We start from the raw sequence: 16438 nt of genomic DNA on the forward strand, positions 1-16438 counted from the left end.
TAACAGATCTAAAATCTTCAGGATTTGGATTAAAAATTCAAAAAATAAAATTTAGAATATTGTTCACCGTTTAAAACAAAACAAAATTATCTCCGCGAAAGATTTCATTATACGAATAGTAGAATGTTAAATAATAATACTGTCAATAACAAATAATAATAATAATAATGTCAAATAACAATATGGAACATACATTTGCTACGAAATAGTATTATTAACTATAATTATGATTATTTGTTCAAACAGTGTTGATAGCCGCTAATGCAATATTTTACAAGTTTCGACAGGCTGAGTCGATTAAACATTCAGCACAAATATCACTACATTAAATAGACCCTATCTGGTTTTCCAATATTTAGCTGATTGTACTGAATTACGTAGAAATGCGATCGTTTCCTCGTAAGTAACTTCGTTTGGTTTGATCAATTATAATGGCGAACTTGATCTCCTAAATTCATTAATTATTGTCACCGACAACAACATTGTCATGTAATCTATTTATAATTGTCAGAAGTTAAAACATTCAAATATAAGAATGTGACATTTAAAGTATACGTTCTAATATTCCTTAATGCTTTGTATTAGGTTGTCCGAAAAGTTTCTTTCATTTTATAAGGAAATAATACAATGTTTTTCGTTTTATATTGGTTTATTGAATTATGGACGAAAATAATAATAGAAATAGAACGAAATGGATCATACCTGATTCAATAAAATAATATAAAACAGAAATTGTCGTTACGACACTCAACTAACTAGCGACCAATCAGGCACAACTGATCGGTTGGTATCGCGAGTCTTGAACGTTATTAGCGTCCAAGGTGGAGGATTATAATAAATGTAAAGGTTTAGTTCACCTTATTTATTCCACTCAATACTCTGATTACAACTGTCTTTTAGTTCATTGGTTATACTGTTCCACTCAATACTCTGAATACAACTGTCTTTTAGTTCACTGTTTATACTGTTAAATATAATTGTCACTGACTGAATACTGTTATATGTTGACTCTTAGAATACTGGTGCAAGAGTGACTCTTGGTGATGTTGCTGTCGTAGAGAAAAGTTCGTGGTGGGTGTGTCTCAAGTTTGTTCCTAACTGATCATTGGGTAAAGACGTATGTTTGAGGATGGGCTGGCCGCCCTAATGAAGGTTCGCGCGCGGGTGACCGTACTCTTGAAGAAGATCCGCGTTTCCGGTCTTTTTGAGATGTACCATAAAATGAAGAAGTCACGTGCCTTATGGGGTTTTTCCGTGGGGTCCTAAAGTACCTTGACTGTTCAATAGGCCCACTGTTTATGATGGGTGCGCACTAGGGTAGACCTTTGATGATCGTCCTGCTCGAGGATCGCATCTGGTTCACATAAAGCGTCGCGGTAATTACCAGGCGGCTACTCCAAATTCCGAACAATTGTTGTTCATCTATTATCATCTTATAAAACGAAAGAAATTTTTCGGACAACCTAATAAATGAAGTGTTTTCAACTCACCATTGCAAATCCATATCGTTCCTCTATCCATTCGCGATAAAAACAATGCTTAACAAAATCTTCTCTCCATGGTAGTAAATTCCTTAATATTGGAATAATTCTTTAGCCAAGAAACGCCCAATAATCGTTATTATACATGAACGTACGTATGTACACGTAATAAACTGTGCATCGCAGCAACAGCAGCTTTCCTAACACGCTCGTAAGCAAGTCCACACCGTTCGTAAACGTTCGACAAACTGATTCGTTCTGTGTAAGGTGGAAGGAAACGGAGAATGGAGGCGAGCGTGCATCATGAATGTCGTTATCGGTGTTGTCGCAGCGTGATTTCAACTTTGTTCGAGCGATTTGACACTGAATGGCCGTGGGCAAAATTGATCTCAACCCCCCGTTGCGCAACTTCCTATCCCGTCTTACCGATTTCCATTATATTAAACGGAGCTCGAACTTGGCGGACCAATTTTCCGCGAGTTACTATCGTTAATTGTGCATTGTATTCGCCTAATCCATGCATTTTCGTGCATCGATATTTTCTTGATTAAATAGCTTTATGTAAATTCACTCTCGACTACGGTGGAAATTGAGTTTCCGAAGATGGAAATTGACTATATAGACTGTGGCGAAGAAGTGGCGGGAAAATTTGAATTTAAATGGGAATAGAGGTGCGGGTGATATTTCTTTTGGAACGAAATCGCGTGATTTAAAAAAGAAGAAAGAACGTAGTTTCAGTTATCGAATAGATTATTATTTTTCAAATAGAAAGATTTTATAGAAGAAGAAGTTAGTGTTGGTATTTTGAAAGAAGAACTTTCTCCATCAGTTTCTTCTCTTCTTTCATTTTGTTGATAATTCCTGTTGGATAAAATTATGGTATCATTCAATTAAAAAAGAAGGAAGAAAAAAGCAGAAAAAAATCATCGTATCCATCCATTTGATTAAAGTTTGCCTGAAATCTTTAAGATTTCTCACACTTAACCGAACCCTGAAATCTGCGACAAAGAGGAAGTGCGCGACAATGGAGGGAAAAAAGTAGGGAGAAAGAAAGGAGGAAAGGAAACTCAAAGAGCGTCTTAACATTCGACGTCGACACAATTGTCCATCCGTTCATGGTCGGACTTTAAGCGAGCAAGTCCCCTCTAAATCCTGTGAAATCCCCGGTAGAGAAGTTTACGAATGCTCGACGTTAACGACTCGCCTCTCGAGTACTCCCGTATTGCCAGCTTAATCGCGCGTCATTCCGCTCAAAAATGCCTCGCGACTACGCTGCAAACGACTCGACTATGCACCACCTGGGGATCGTTTTCACCAGTTCTGGTAAATACTCGTCGAATCGAATTTAGGGGTAATTAAATTCCATCGAAAGGGTGAATCATTCGACTGCTATCCAGATCGAGTTTGGGAGAGACATGGATGTTTTGGTGTTCATTGCTCGATCGAGGGTAAAGTGCTCTACATCGATGGATATTTACATTCCTGTTTACAAGTATTTATCCATTTCATCGATGTACCTACAATCGAACAGGGTTGCTGTAAACACGTACTTTATTGAGAAAATATCGATAAAATTATCGCCTATTAGTCGGTTTGCTCGGGAGTAATTAATTTTTTAGTTTGTTAAAATTGCTCAAGTAAATATTTAACAAGCGATAGTGCACGTAGGTATTCTAAAACATTGCGTATTTCGGATCCTTGATATAAATCGGCAAACACAATTTGTCAGTTTATCGAATATCTTAATAAAGTCGGAAGAAAATGTAGGCGAGGTGAAAAATCCTAAATGGCAATATATCGAATGGTACCGATGAATCAGAAATGAATCAGAAAATTTGATAATGAATATTTGCCTACTCAATAATAATTATTATATACACGTATATCGCATACCTATATGTACTTATGAAAAGAAACATCGTACAAAGTATATTATTAAATCCTAATACGCTATTATATTTCATTAGTATACTCCTTTTACTAAAATTTATTTATATTCTTTTATATATAATAAATGTTTATATTTATATGTAATAAATCTTCAAATATCCATCTCCCAATCTTTCAACCTCTAATTCTCACAACCCTCTCATCTAACGTATAATCCCAGGACCAACCGTAATCCAACCGATCGCAACTTAGCAACCTCCTCTAACCGCATGAAACGAATCATAAACAACCCTAAATCCCCCGTAAAACCTCGTCTCCGTTACAGGATGCTGGACCAAACTAAAGACCCAACAAACACACGCCGACAAACAGAATCAGACACCAAGACCCACCTAAATAAGGAAGATAACAAAGGAATCCCCGGTTTCATCCGTTATATGTCCTGAATAGCTGTAGGATCGCTGTCTGGGAAATTAATTCGAGGCTAAACGAATCCGAGGATCACCGAGGGCTGGCGAACCAGTAGGGAAAAGGGGAAACGGAAAGTTGAGTCAGACGTTACCTGTTTTATGATAGATTGAAAACGATTGTTATTTTTAATCATTCGAGTATTGGAAACCAATTGATAATTTAGAAGAATTTTGATAAAATTTCGCAGATTTAATTAAAAGTATTCGACGGGTGTTTTATCTTTAATTCCAAACCGTCCATGTTTAGGGGTTGAAAGCTACACCAAAATTCAGAGTTATTTTCATTAGTTTCGATCTCTAAATTTTCAGCGGTTTTCAATAACTTCACAACATCGAACTTTACTATATAGAATCTTGAAAATATTTTTAAACATCTTCTTTATTTCAAACTAAACTTCCAGATTATACGTTATAGATTCAATAGTTGGATTTTTAAATGCGAGATCGTGGAAATTTGGTGTCTACGAAATACGACAATTGACAAATCCTATTTGAATAATAATTTGCTCGTGATAGTCGACTTACACGAACATTCAATTACTTCTGTACATTCAATTTACTACTAATATTTTCACGCGTTTTAATTGAAACTTCGCAACCACGGGAAATCGTTGAAAGTTGCGTGGACGTAGAAGACGGACAAGTGGACTGGCTTGTAATTTACATCGTTAGGGTATCTCGTTTGATAGTAGCGCTCAAGTAACGCCAGGAAAGTGTACCGGAGATCGATTCGAGGGTTGTGGCCGTGTAATACGGAACATCCGCGTGCGTCCGTGGCTCTGGAATTCGCCGCAAGGATCGTGAAATCCTGTTACAGTCGGCTTGCTGGATGGCCATTTAGCGAGACAGACGTTCCGCCCACGGATTAGAGGCTAGAACGACAGGACGTTTGACTCGGAGACAATCTATTGTCGGATAAAGGCGAAAGATAGGAAGAGAGGAAGGGGACGAGAGACGTTCCTATCGGAATCCACTTTGCAGACGGATACCAGGGAATTTTGAATGTCCTGCGCAAGAAACCGATCCCCCGTATCGACAGTTCCAACTGTATTTATGGTTGCAGGCTGACCAGTACGCTTCGACTTCGAACCAGTATGCGAGTAGAAATAGGGGATGAGGACATGTTCGATGTTTGGATTTATCTTTCGATTACATTGGTGAAATAATAGTGGATTTGATATAGTAAGTCGAAGTAAGTGGATCGCAGTATTTCGTTCATTCTGTGACATTGTCGAATCTTTAAAGATTCTTCCGTTCTAAATCTTCCGTTTAGTATCGATTATTAAATTAACATTCACGATCAACTGAATAGGAAAAACCGCGAAAATTATTGCACTATATATTTTCTTGTTTAACGTTTGTCCTTAAAAATTTCATCAAAATCAATATTCGATTGATCGAATATCAACGATTTAAAAAATTACCGTACCATTTTCTTCGGTATTTGCCTCTAAAATATCACCTACAAAAATTATTTTGTCATTCTTAATATTCATAGTTTAGTACTCACGGAGAACGGTATGTCCATTCAAAGAATCGTTAACGGAATAGACGTATACGTGGTCGGTTGAAAGCGTAAAGCAAGTAACTGGTCGTGAATGGTCCTTAGGAATTTATTAAAGTACATCCGGCGAATTTACGAGTACGAGAACAACATAATCCCAGGGAACTCGTGCAGAAATTTCCTTGTCGATCGAGCGGCAGGGCTTAAACGGCCGAGTCTCTCTCATACGATAAAGTAGAAAAGTGGATCGTGCGCCGCTCGCATTCCGTGGAAATTGAGCTTGCGGCGAACGGCCGCGTTTTTCCGCTTTATTCTCCACCCTCTCTCTCCTCCTTCTCCATTTTCCACCTTTGTTCTTCGCGTTTCTTCGCGCGATTCTTTCATACCTCTCTCAACCCTTTTCCCTTGATCGTTTTCTACAATCTTTTTTCACTTCCTTTTTCCCTCACTTTCGTCGTGGAATTAATTTAGATCTCCAGAAATTAACGTAGAATCGGCGATCCTCGAAGCTTGTAAATTTTTTCCAACTATTCAGATTTCTACGGAATATTCAAAAAATGTTTCGCCTTCGATGTTCAATGGTTTCACTGTTTCATTGACAGAAATTTATGACTCGTGAATTAGAAAAAATGGAAGTTTTTAAACGATTTTCCGAGGCTGATGCTTCGCACGATCGTTAAGTGGGAATTAATAATTTCGAAATTAATGCTTCGCTCTTGAGAAGTTTACGTGGAATCGACAAATTTCGATGATTGGTAACTTTTAATCTTCCAAGATTTCGGAGGAATATTTGAAAAATTTTTCGTCCGCAGGTGTTATAGCTTCATTGGGAAAAATTTATCATTCATCGATCGTAAATGGAAATGCGAAAGATCAAGAATTTTAAGGATTTTTCGCCATTAATTAAAAATCCACGATACTTGGGTCTCTTAAAGATTCGTTGAGATTTGTTTTTGATATGGTTGTTTAGTGGAAATTTGTTAACGGTGGATAAATTTTGCTCGAGATTTATTTGATCGGTGAGTTTATTGGACCCAGCGCTTGGATTAATTGCCAAGTGAAATATAGAGGCGTATCGTAGACGCTTTGTGCGGGCAATACCTTTTCCATAAAGGAAGAATGTAGTTTAATATCGAGATATCGCTATGTACCTTTAATTGCGTTCGCCTCGATGTTTAATATTTCCTCAGAGGAATTCTCCTTCTATTTCTGTTCTATGTTATATATATATATATATATATATATTCTATGTTATCCAATAAAAGCGATTGTGGAGGATATATATGTATTATAACACTTTTCAAATTGAATGAAATTTATTCATTTTAATTAGACTAATTAGGTTATTTTATTATTATCCGAATTATTTTATCATATCAATAGACATACATATAGATTTCATTTCTTTAGCTATATTTATAAAAATATGAAATTGCATAAAAATTCTCAGTGTAGGTGACGTCATTTTGCGATTCTTTAACTAAATTGTGTACCAAAACAGTGGAACGGCAGCCTCGTTTTTGGAAAGCCTACCTCTGATCGTGGTTCTTTCGTCGACAACGCGTAACCGCGGCAATTTCCACAGGCTGTTAGCGAGGCGGCAACGTGGGTAAGGTGGCGGAAGGTGGTAAAGGGATGCACACGAGCGAGCCTCTCGTCGACGTTAATTAAGAGGCATTAAGAGACTCTGGGACGACGCTGGTCGTCGGCCCTTTAATATCTGTCGGTCGGCAACCGAGCCGTAACCGGCGATTTTCCGCCCACCGGCTGACCCAGATTTTCCCCTGTCTCTCACGCCATTCATAACGAGACTCAATCCCTTTTCTGAATCCTCTCGCGTTTCTTTTCCAACTTTTTTTGTTTTTTACCCTTTTCTCCCCTTTCCTCTCTTTGTACGCGCGCTTCTTTCAGCTTTCGTCGCTTCGAATGCCACTTTCTGAAACCGAGGATGGACTAATCGTGTGTGTTTCACACCAACTTATTCTTCTCTATGTGATTTGTAAATACTAAAAGGCTTGCCATTTTGGTACGAAATATTGGGATGAAATATCGGCTTGATAATTAGTTTTAATCTAATTATCGATTATGGTTGAATATTTGTTTCGGTTAGCGCGATATTTCTTATCGTAGTAGTTGAAACGTCGTAATATTTGGCCTCTGGACATTGTCACGTTGACTGTTTTGATATTTGGTAGTTTATAGTGTTTCGCAGTGGTTATGATGGGGTTAATGTTGTTTTGAAGATTATTTTGTTCATTGGGTTGTCCTCTGTTCTTTCCCGCCATGAAAGTAACTCCACAGTGAAAGGAGTATTGTGTAATATTACAACTCAATATATTTCTCTAACAAACAATGACACCCTCTTTCACCAAAAACTTTGTTTCCCTTTTGTCTGCACGAGACAAAGGAAACTTTCGTTTATACCGCAACGCACGTGGTCAACCCCGTTTTCACAGACGTTTTAATTAGTTTCCACTTCATTAAAAGAACTCCATCTCGAAACAAGGTGGACAAACCTTTACGCTATTTTGTTTCAGAAACCCAACGCCTGCTTTGAACTCGCTAAAGCTGATTTTTCGACCGAGTCCTTTACCTCTAAAAACTGATCTTCAAGATAAATCAAATCTTCTTTTTTCCTTTCAAGTTTCACGGATTAAAATCCTTTTTCTTCTCTTCTTGAGCATCGCATTAAAATTTGAGAAAAGAATATGTCAGTAACATAGGGATTTATCGATGCGAATGAAAGCTCTGAAGATAGACCATCGCGACATTTCTCTGCGTTTTAAATAATTTTTTAAACAACACATTAGATCTATTTATACGTATCACTCGCATCTTCCTATTATTAGAATTACTCTTGAATATTAGCAACTCGGCAGTTATATTTCCATAAAAAAAAATTCAAACTTTCCTATAATTTTTAACCTTCTTTCTATCTATGACCTTCGCAAGCTGACATCCAATTCCCATTAATTTAATCGAATCACATGAACGATCATAAAGCTTCGTCTGCAGTTTCCGTAGATCGATCGTTACGGGTTGAATTTTCCACGAGTTTCGGTTAATTCCACGGAATTCCGTGATTATATGCCGCTCGCGGCGGTAGCCTGCTCTCTTCTGCTCGAAATCGCGGCGATTTCACACCTCGACAATCAACCGGCCACGCATCTACCCGTACGTAGCCGTTCGTCTTTTACCAACCGACCAATCCTCGATCCGCTCCAACTAGTTCGAAACTAGTTCGAGCTGACGTCGTTATTCCGGCTTCGTTCGTTCATCGACCGCCACGAGGCTTTTAGCGGCTCTCTTTTTTGGCGGGCCAGTCCTATGCAGTTGATAAGTTTCGCGACTGGAATCATCTGCTCCTGATTACCTACCATTTCGACCGTTAATTTCATACTGTCACGATTTCAGAAGCAATTTACTTGATGGTAATCGAGAGACTTTATTTCAAACGTTGGATTTCTCTGTGTTGGTGGTGGAATGATAATTTGTGGAAGAAGAAAACTTTTCTATTATTGGCAATGAAATGGTGATTTTTTAAAGATACGACGTTTTCTATATATCAGTGATGGCATTAGTGGCGATTTTTTAAAGGATCGAGGTTTCCTATGTAAAATTGATGGAACGGTAATTTTTGAGTTATCGTTCTACGAAAGCCTTGGAACGAGCTAAGAATTCAAATAGATCCAACTAAAGTTACAATTGTAAAGGCAAACAATGCATTAATATCTTCGCTACGAACATCTTTCAATAATTTGATATTACGATAAACAATATTTTCTAAGTTACAAGTTCGATGGGAAAATACATATTCAATCCCCAAAATCTATGTAACGTCTAATCTAATATTTATGAAAACAGTTGCGTACGTTCAACCATGAACAATTTGTCGCTCGAAAAACCGTGCAATTCCGACAAAACGAATCTCGAATTTGCGCTCGTACGAACAAGTTATACACTTCAGAGCACGTCGATGCGTAAACAGTAGGAACGATTTGTTTCGCCTTCCTCGAGCGGCCTTGTAACTTTAAACGATGAATCCTTTTCTCTCTCTTTCTCTTTTTCTCTCCCCTTCTCACTTTTCCCCTATATATACTCGATTACCAGGACGATGCAGCTTGGATAATAAAGATTTTCGGCTGGATTCCCTATTGTTCGGGCGCTTGTACGCCGATAACGGCCGCTTTTCACCGCTTCGTTCCACGACCAAGCTTTTGTTCACAGTTTTCCCCCCGAAATTACCGTGAAATACGTTTCAGTCCTGTAACTGGTCTGCCTGGCTGTTTAAATCTATTCCACAGCATTATTTCTACCGCTACCTCGACTGTAAAATCTATACATGTATCTGTTTTTCATCTGTGTATACGTGCACGTGGATGCATATATATATATGTATATATATATACACATCCACGATCAATTTAGTGGCTTTACCTTCTGTCATGAAAGTTGATTGAGTTGCCGCGGAATTGATTGAATTTTTTTTCCGCCCGCGGCTCAGACCGAATCAACAACTATCCGGAGAATTCGGCTAGGTCCTATTCAATATTGCGTTCTCATGGTGAAACAGAGTTGATATTGGAAAAGGAGTTGATATAGTTAGAGAGAAAAGACAACGTTTTGATGCGCATAAGAATACGACGATTTAAAAAGAAAGAAAAATGATGGAGTTATAATGAAAACTTGTGCGTCTATGTCGTATAAAATATTATAACCGGAATTATACTGTCATAAAAGAGCGTTTAAAAGTGTGTTCCTCTGTCGTTTTAGGTCTCTGTAGGATTCTTTTTGCGAAGAAACCATAAAATCTTTGGTAACGACTTCTCGCACGTATATTCATTTTTATATTCATCTCAGTAAGAATATTCATCGATATTATTAAATAAAAAGTGGCGAAAGTTGTGTCAATTATATGCGAGCCAACAGATCTTGAAGAAGACAAGAAAAACGTGCTCTACTGTCTGACACGATTCAGATTATTCTACTTACGTGGCTATAACGTGAATCGTAATTTAGTTCCCGAAACTTAAAAAACAGGAAGATTATAAGGTTTGAACGCCAATTTGTTCGTCTTATTCTTTGTATCTTGCGCCCGCAAGAAATAATTTCAGGACTTTTAAGTTTCCATGAGCGCCACGGCGAAAGCTCGAAGAAAGCACGGTGATAACGTTATCGATCAATGTTGGCTAGCTGCTAATTCGACCGTATTACACCGAGGAACTGTCTGGCCAAGGAAAAACAAGGAGTAAAGGCCAGGAAGAGCAAACCGTAGCTACATTTTCCGTGGCGAGGCTCGCTGGCAACAAGGAGGAAACAAGCACTTCCTTCTTGGTCTTATCGGGCTCTTTGCCCGTTCAAAACAGACGTCGGCCCTACGAAATTACTATACGTGTGCGCTCACAGTTCCTTCGTGTCTGCTATTTCACTCGTTGCTCATCCATCTGACTTCAGATCCCCATTATCCTGTATTTTATATCTTAATACTTTTCTGCCAGTCTACCTGGATTTTTATTTTTATTCTAACGTGCAGATTTTTGTTTTGATAAATGAAGGAAGAACGAACGAAGAGGAAGTTTTTACTTTATATCGAATTAATTACAGCCCTGCTTCGAATCTGGAATTTTCTCCTCCAGTTAGAGTTTCCGAGTGTCGATGGTGATATTTCAGAATCACCATATACATTCACTTTTCCTAATGAGAATCCGATATCTCATCGATTTCGTACATGAGTATCAAATATTATTATAGATAGTAGTGAGATTACCATTCCAAAAAATTAGCCAATAGTTACTAACTATTTTGAAACTCGTACAATGGTTGATAGTAAGACGTGTTTTGGTAAGAAAACATAAAGAAATGTTGCGGGTTGCGTTTCGTCGGGATAAGAGTCCTTTGTTACTTTTTTGAACCTGATACGTAAAAACAGATCGAGAGTCATTTACACCAAAATATTATGTTTCTCACAACGCATTTCAAACTATAAAGGACAAGGAAGAATGCGAAGAAAGACGCTGGTTACGCAAGAAATTCATTCTTTCGTCGTGAGTATAAGGAAGCAACCAGGAACGAAGGGAGATGGAAAATAATGCAATCTAGTCTGGAAGAATGGAAGAAACTAAAGAAACAAAAGAGGCTGGTGGAAAGGCAGTGATGAAATTAGTAGAAAAACAGTAGAGAGGACCGTGGATTGAAACGAAAGAAATAAAAGGAACGAGGGCAACGAGGAAGACAGCAGCGGGGAAAATGGGGATGAAAAGACGATCTAACGCGGAGTTTGACTCGTCGGATGACAAGGTTACTTTCACGGGGATCGAGCAGTGGACTGGCGAAAAGAACCGCGTAAAACATTTTCCTCGATCCATTGAAGTCGTTTCAAAACGGTCGAAGAAGCTTCAATCTCGACGGGCTAAACAAGAAAATCCTATCGGGGGAAAAAAGTGGCGAAATCCCGTGCTTCTTTTTCGCTAGAATTAATTCCACTTTGTTTCTTAAACAGTGTAGGATATAGAAATTTATTTATTATCATCCTACTTGTTATGTTAAGACCAATAAATGATTATTAATCTGTCATATATCTTTTTTAATTCTTATACATATATAATGATCGAAAACATTTGGGTCTTCATTTTGTATAAATACAAAATCTTGGTTGATTTGTCTTCTCGAACTAATTGGAACTAATTATCGCGTCTTATACGAAACCAAGAAATCTTTTAATATTAATGAACACGTGAATGGATGAAAGATAGATTGGACACTCAAGGAATTAAATCCTCTTCGACAGCACGAAATTTCATTACATATACCGATACGTTTTGTTCAAGTAGACGTATCACAATTGGATGATTCAATGATCACAGCAACACTGATTCGAAAAACACTTTCGACTACATCGACTTTGCTCGAGAAGCTACAGAGACTATCACACGGCATGGTTACAATAACTGGAACGATTCTGGCGTTTCGCGGTGTCTGGTTGCTAGAGTTCGTCGATTTCAATAGAACCGGGGACAAAAACCTGGCTGAAATCTCCTTAGTACGTGAAAAGGAAAAGTATAACACGATATCGTTTCGGTGGACCAGAGATAAGGGATAAAAGGAGAAACGAGAGATTAATCGACCCGAAAGCGGTGACTCGATTACGAGTAAATTGGATCTTTCGTTTCGCGATTCCTCCTTTTCCTTTTCTCTTTACCCCTCCCATCCTCTCACTCCACTTCTGCTTCGTTTCCTTTTCTTTCTCGTCTCTTCTTTTTTTCCTAAGAAATGGTGGAGAAGCGAAGGGGCTGCAAACTGGATTCAAGTGGCCATTAAACCTCTTCGAAGTAACTGCTGGGACTCGTTCGTTTCGACAATTTCCACGGGCTTTTACGAGCCCTGTCACGCCGACGAATTATATTAAACAAAGCGATTTCTAACGAAATATCTTTGCTCGTCGGATGAGAACGTTTATTATCGTGGATGATCGTGTTTCGAACGATTACTCGCGATTATTTCTTTCGTGGTATGGTATTTTCTTTGCATAGTTATTATCGGTATCGTTAAGGGATGAATCTAACGAGAGAGAAATGGAGTAATTTTTGGAGACTCTGCGAATGAAGATTTTTTAACCCTTTAAGATGTAAGAGTAATTTGAAAGTAGTACAATAACAATTAATGGGATACTATTATTTGTAATATATGGTAGTATTGGAACTGATGGATAATTTGATTAAATATTGTGAATATATAGAGAAGAGTAATATTTACTAATTGTCATATCCATATTTTACTAAATAAAGGTAAAAATTCAGAGGGTGTAAGAAACTTCTATTTATCTATGTTCATAAAAACATGAATATACATAAACATCCAGGGTCTATCAATCTCAATTTTAATAAATAGTTCCATATTTCTTGATATTTTGGAAAGAACAATGCTCTGGCGAACATGTATTTTTCCATCGGTTTGTTCCGGTTTTCGGCACAGTTGGACCGAGTTTTTCATGCGAGATCAGGGTCGCTTGTCGTATTTCCGGTGCATCCTCCGAGATTGAAAGCTGCTCTCTTTATGCATTTTCTCTGGCAAAAACATGGCTAGGGAAATGGTATGGAAAAAAACAATCGATGGAGATAGCAGAAAAAGATGAAGAGGAAAATGAAAAAAAATCAGGGAAGGAGAAACGAGATCGCAGTACATCGTCATACACCGTGCAACCACTTCGATCGATGAACCAGCACGGTCGGATGAGTCATAAGATTAAAAATGAGATGAAAGGAAACTCATCTGCTAGATGCGTCTGAAAATTTCTTCCTCTCTGCTGTTTCATTTCTTTCTTATTAATTGCCTGTCGATTTTCTTTTCTCTTCTATTACAACTTCAAAAATTCGTAAATGAAACAATTTGGAAGATATACATTTGTATAAGGTTCGTACAGAGTCTCAATGTTGATACAATGCGAAAGAAATCAAAGAATCACGTGCAAGCTCAATATCGAAATGTACTCTTCGAATTTGCTCGTTGGCGTCAAGTTATTGTTATAACTCTAACAATCCGATGATTTATATTTTAGCCGTGTAAAGATCTACCTCGAGGAAGACGAAGGACTAACGGAATTAAGGATCAGGTATTAGGATGAGTTTCTGGTCCCCTGAGGGTACAACGGTACCGAACCGCAATTCACGCGGAGGTATTTACCGATCGAAAGAAAAGGAGACGCGGGCATGTTTATACGACGGGGCTTGTCCCAAGGGCCATGCAAATACCACCGGAGAAACTCTTACAGGTATTCGGCGTTATCTGAAAACGATTACCAGGATAAGGGACAGAGGGAAATGTATGGACCGCGTGTAATTCTCCACGGATAATCGCGCTCGTTAATGCGTACAGCTTCCTTCCCCTTTACAGCGTTGTTTTGCTTTATGTAAATTGGCGAATGGCCGCTTGGTAATTTGGTTAGAGGGACCGTTCTAACGATAGACTATGCTTGGCAAACAAAATTGGGATAAGGGGTGGCGTACTATATTACTATTTTTGTGATATTCTGGTTTAAAGGTTGGATAATATTATTCTATAGAATTACGTTTGTAATTTGGAAAAGTAATGTGAGAATTTCTACTGCGTTATCTCTGGAAAGGTGGAAGGATGGGGCCACAAAATAGTTTCAATATCGAGTAAAATTACGGTTACGATCGAATACGTTTAAAGAGTAATTGTAGAATATTACAATTCATAGAACTAAACGAAGGCACTCGATGATGCAAAAGAGTAAGTACAGTTAAGTGGAGCTAATGCGATAATCTTCCCCTGCTGTTCATCGCGTCGAAATTTACCGCACATATGCATGTTAATTTCACTAATTCTTTCGTAGCTTGCTACTACACGGTCTAATGAAGATTGCACAAGGGCGTTTAAACACCGATTGCAGTTATTACTTCATATCGTTGCTCGTTTGCTAATTAAGTGGAAATTATTGTGCTTAATATTACCACAAACGTAGCAAACAAATTGGTTACCTGCAAATTAGGATGGTAATATCGGCTATTCTAAACAGAATCGATTACTTTTCACCTGGCTTGGAATTATTCTAAAAACTGGCGATTCTCGTTTATAGAATATTCCTTGGGTGCCATGAACGTATCTATTAAAATAAAATAACATTAAAATGGAAGACATTTCATACATCCGATTAATAATTTTTAGAATCGTTGTAATTTGATTCTGTAATCCACTCGATCTATTTTATTTCACGAAATTACCAACAACTTTGGCTATGGGAGAAAAAATTTGTGTCTCGTAATTATAGACTCGTTTCACCTGTAGCACGATACGGCTTAGTTTCCGAACTAAAGAATTTATTATTTGCGAACTAAGGTTAAAGGATATTATAACAAGCAGCTTTACGGTAGAAGTTACAACCATTGACTTGCTCTACTTAGAAGGCGCTGTAATCAAAGTTTCAGCAATGTATGAGATATTGTTGACTTGTACTACTTGATGATCCCAGTTCTACGTGCAACGTGATTTTGTTTCTTGTCTTGTAATCAAAAGTCTTTGTTACTGGTTCGTTCCACTTGCGTTTCATGTAAGATCCTCAAGGCAATTCACGTTTAATTTTGACACACGATAAACCAACATGATAAAATAAAATATTTAATTAAAAATATTCTGTTCAAGACAAGCGTTTTTTCCACAGAAAATCCCCAGTCTTTAAACAAATCCCCGCAAACTAGCCTTTAAGAATCATCGAGGCTGCATTACCAACCATTGAAACCAACTGCGAAATTGAAATTGAACAGGCGCGGTCGTTCTTCTCGGTTTCCGATAACCAGAAGAAGCCACGACGTTCGTTCAACAGGGATCATCCCGAAGTTAGTTTTGAAGAAGATCTCGACGATGCGGCAAATCGTCGAGGGGAGAAACGAGCCATAAGAAAGTTTTGTCGTAGATAATGCCGCCGTCGAACGACTTCGACTCGATCACTACCGCTTTCTATGGAGTTTCTGTTCGTCAAAACTGCACCACGTCGTACACGAATTATCAAGAGATAGAAGAAAGACAGACAGAAAGCGATCAACGTGTCGAAAAAGGCGTACAACACCGAGAAACGCGGGAACGTTTTCAGGATGGCACAATAGGCGGTCACAAAAGGACGCTGGTAAACCGACACTCTCTTCCCTTCTACGAGAACCCAGACGTCATAATTTTCCTCAGGAGTTTCGCCGTTCGTTATCAGTGCTCTCTTATCCCCTTCCCTCCTATCTTGTCCCATTATTTTCCTATTTTCGTTGAAAAACAAACTAATCGGTGCGCGGTTCGAAAGCAGCCGTCAAAAAAGTTTTTCTAGCTTGAAAAGCCTTTCAGATTCTTCGGGTGAATAGCGGTGAACTTTGAGTTCAGTGAAGTGATTTGAAGATGTTGGCGGAAGTGGAAGTGACGACGCGATGCTCTGACGTCGAGATAGTTTCAGAAGATTCAGCGACGACTTGATAAGCTTGATCGTTATGGATCTGTGTAAGAAGGATTTTGATTGTGGCGAAGTCTTGCTTTTATTTATGTTAACTCAGTATTTGGTAGTGATAGTTCATTTAAGTGAAACTCATCACGTATGG

The 16438-nt window shown here is 38.2% G+C and overlaps 1 long non-coding RNA gene across 2 annotated transcripts in view; it reads right to left on the minus strand.

Annotated features, from left to right (window-relative positions):
• The window catches only part of LOC138179605 (uncharacterized), a 78043-nt gene that overhangs the window by 41328 nt on the left and 20277 nt on the right, over window positions 1-16438 (minus strand). Inside the window, exon 3 of one of the 2 annotated variants that reach the window (XR_011173087.1) lies at window positions 1279-1354. The exons of the other annotated variant lie outside the window; for it this stretch is intronic. This is a non-coding gene — a long non-coding RNA (uncharacterized LOC138179605). Of the gene's footprint in view, window positions 1-1278; window positions 1355-16438 lie in introns of those variants that run through there. 2 annotated transcript variants of the gene reach the window in all.

This window comes from Bombus flavifrons, chromosome 5, assembly GCF_040668555.2.
Source record: "Bombus flavifrons isolate JBK064 chromosome 5, iyBomFlav1_principal, whole genome shotgun sequence".
NCBI classification, from domain to species: Eukaryota; Metazoa; Arthropoda; class Insecta; order Hymenoptera; family Apidae; genus Bombus; species Bombus flavifrons.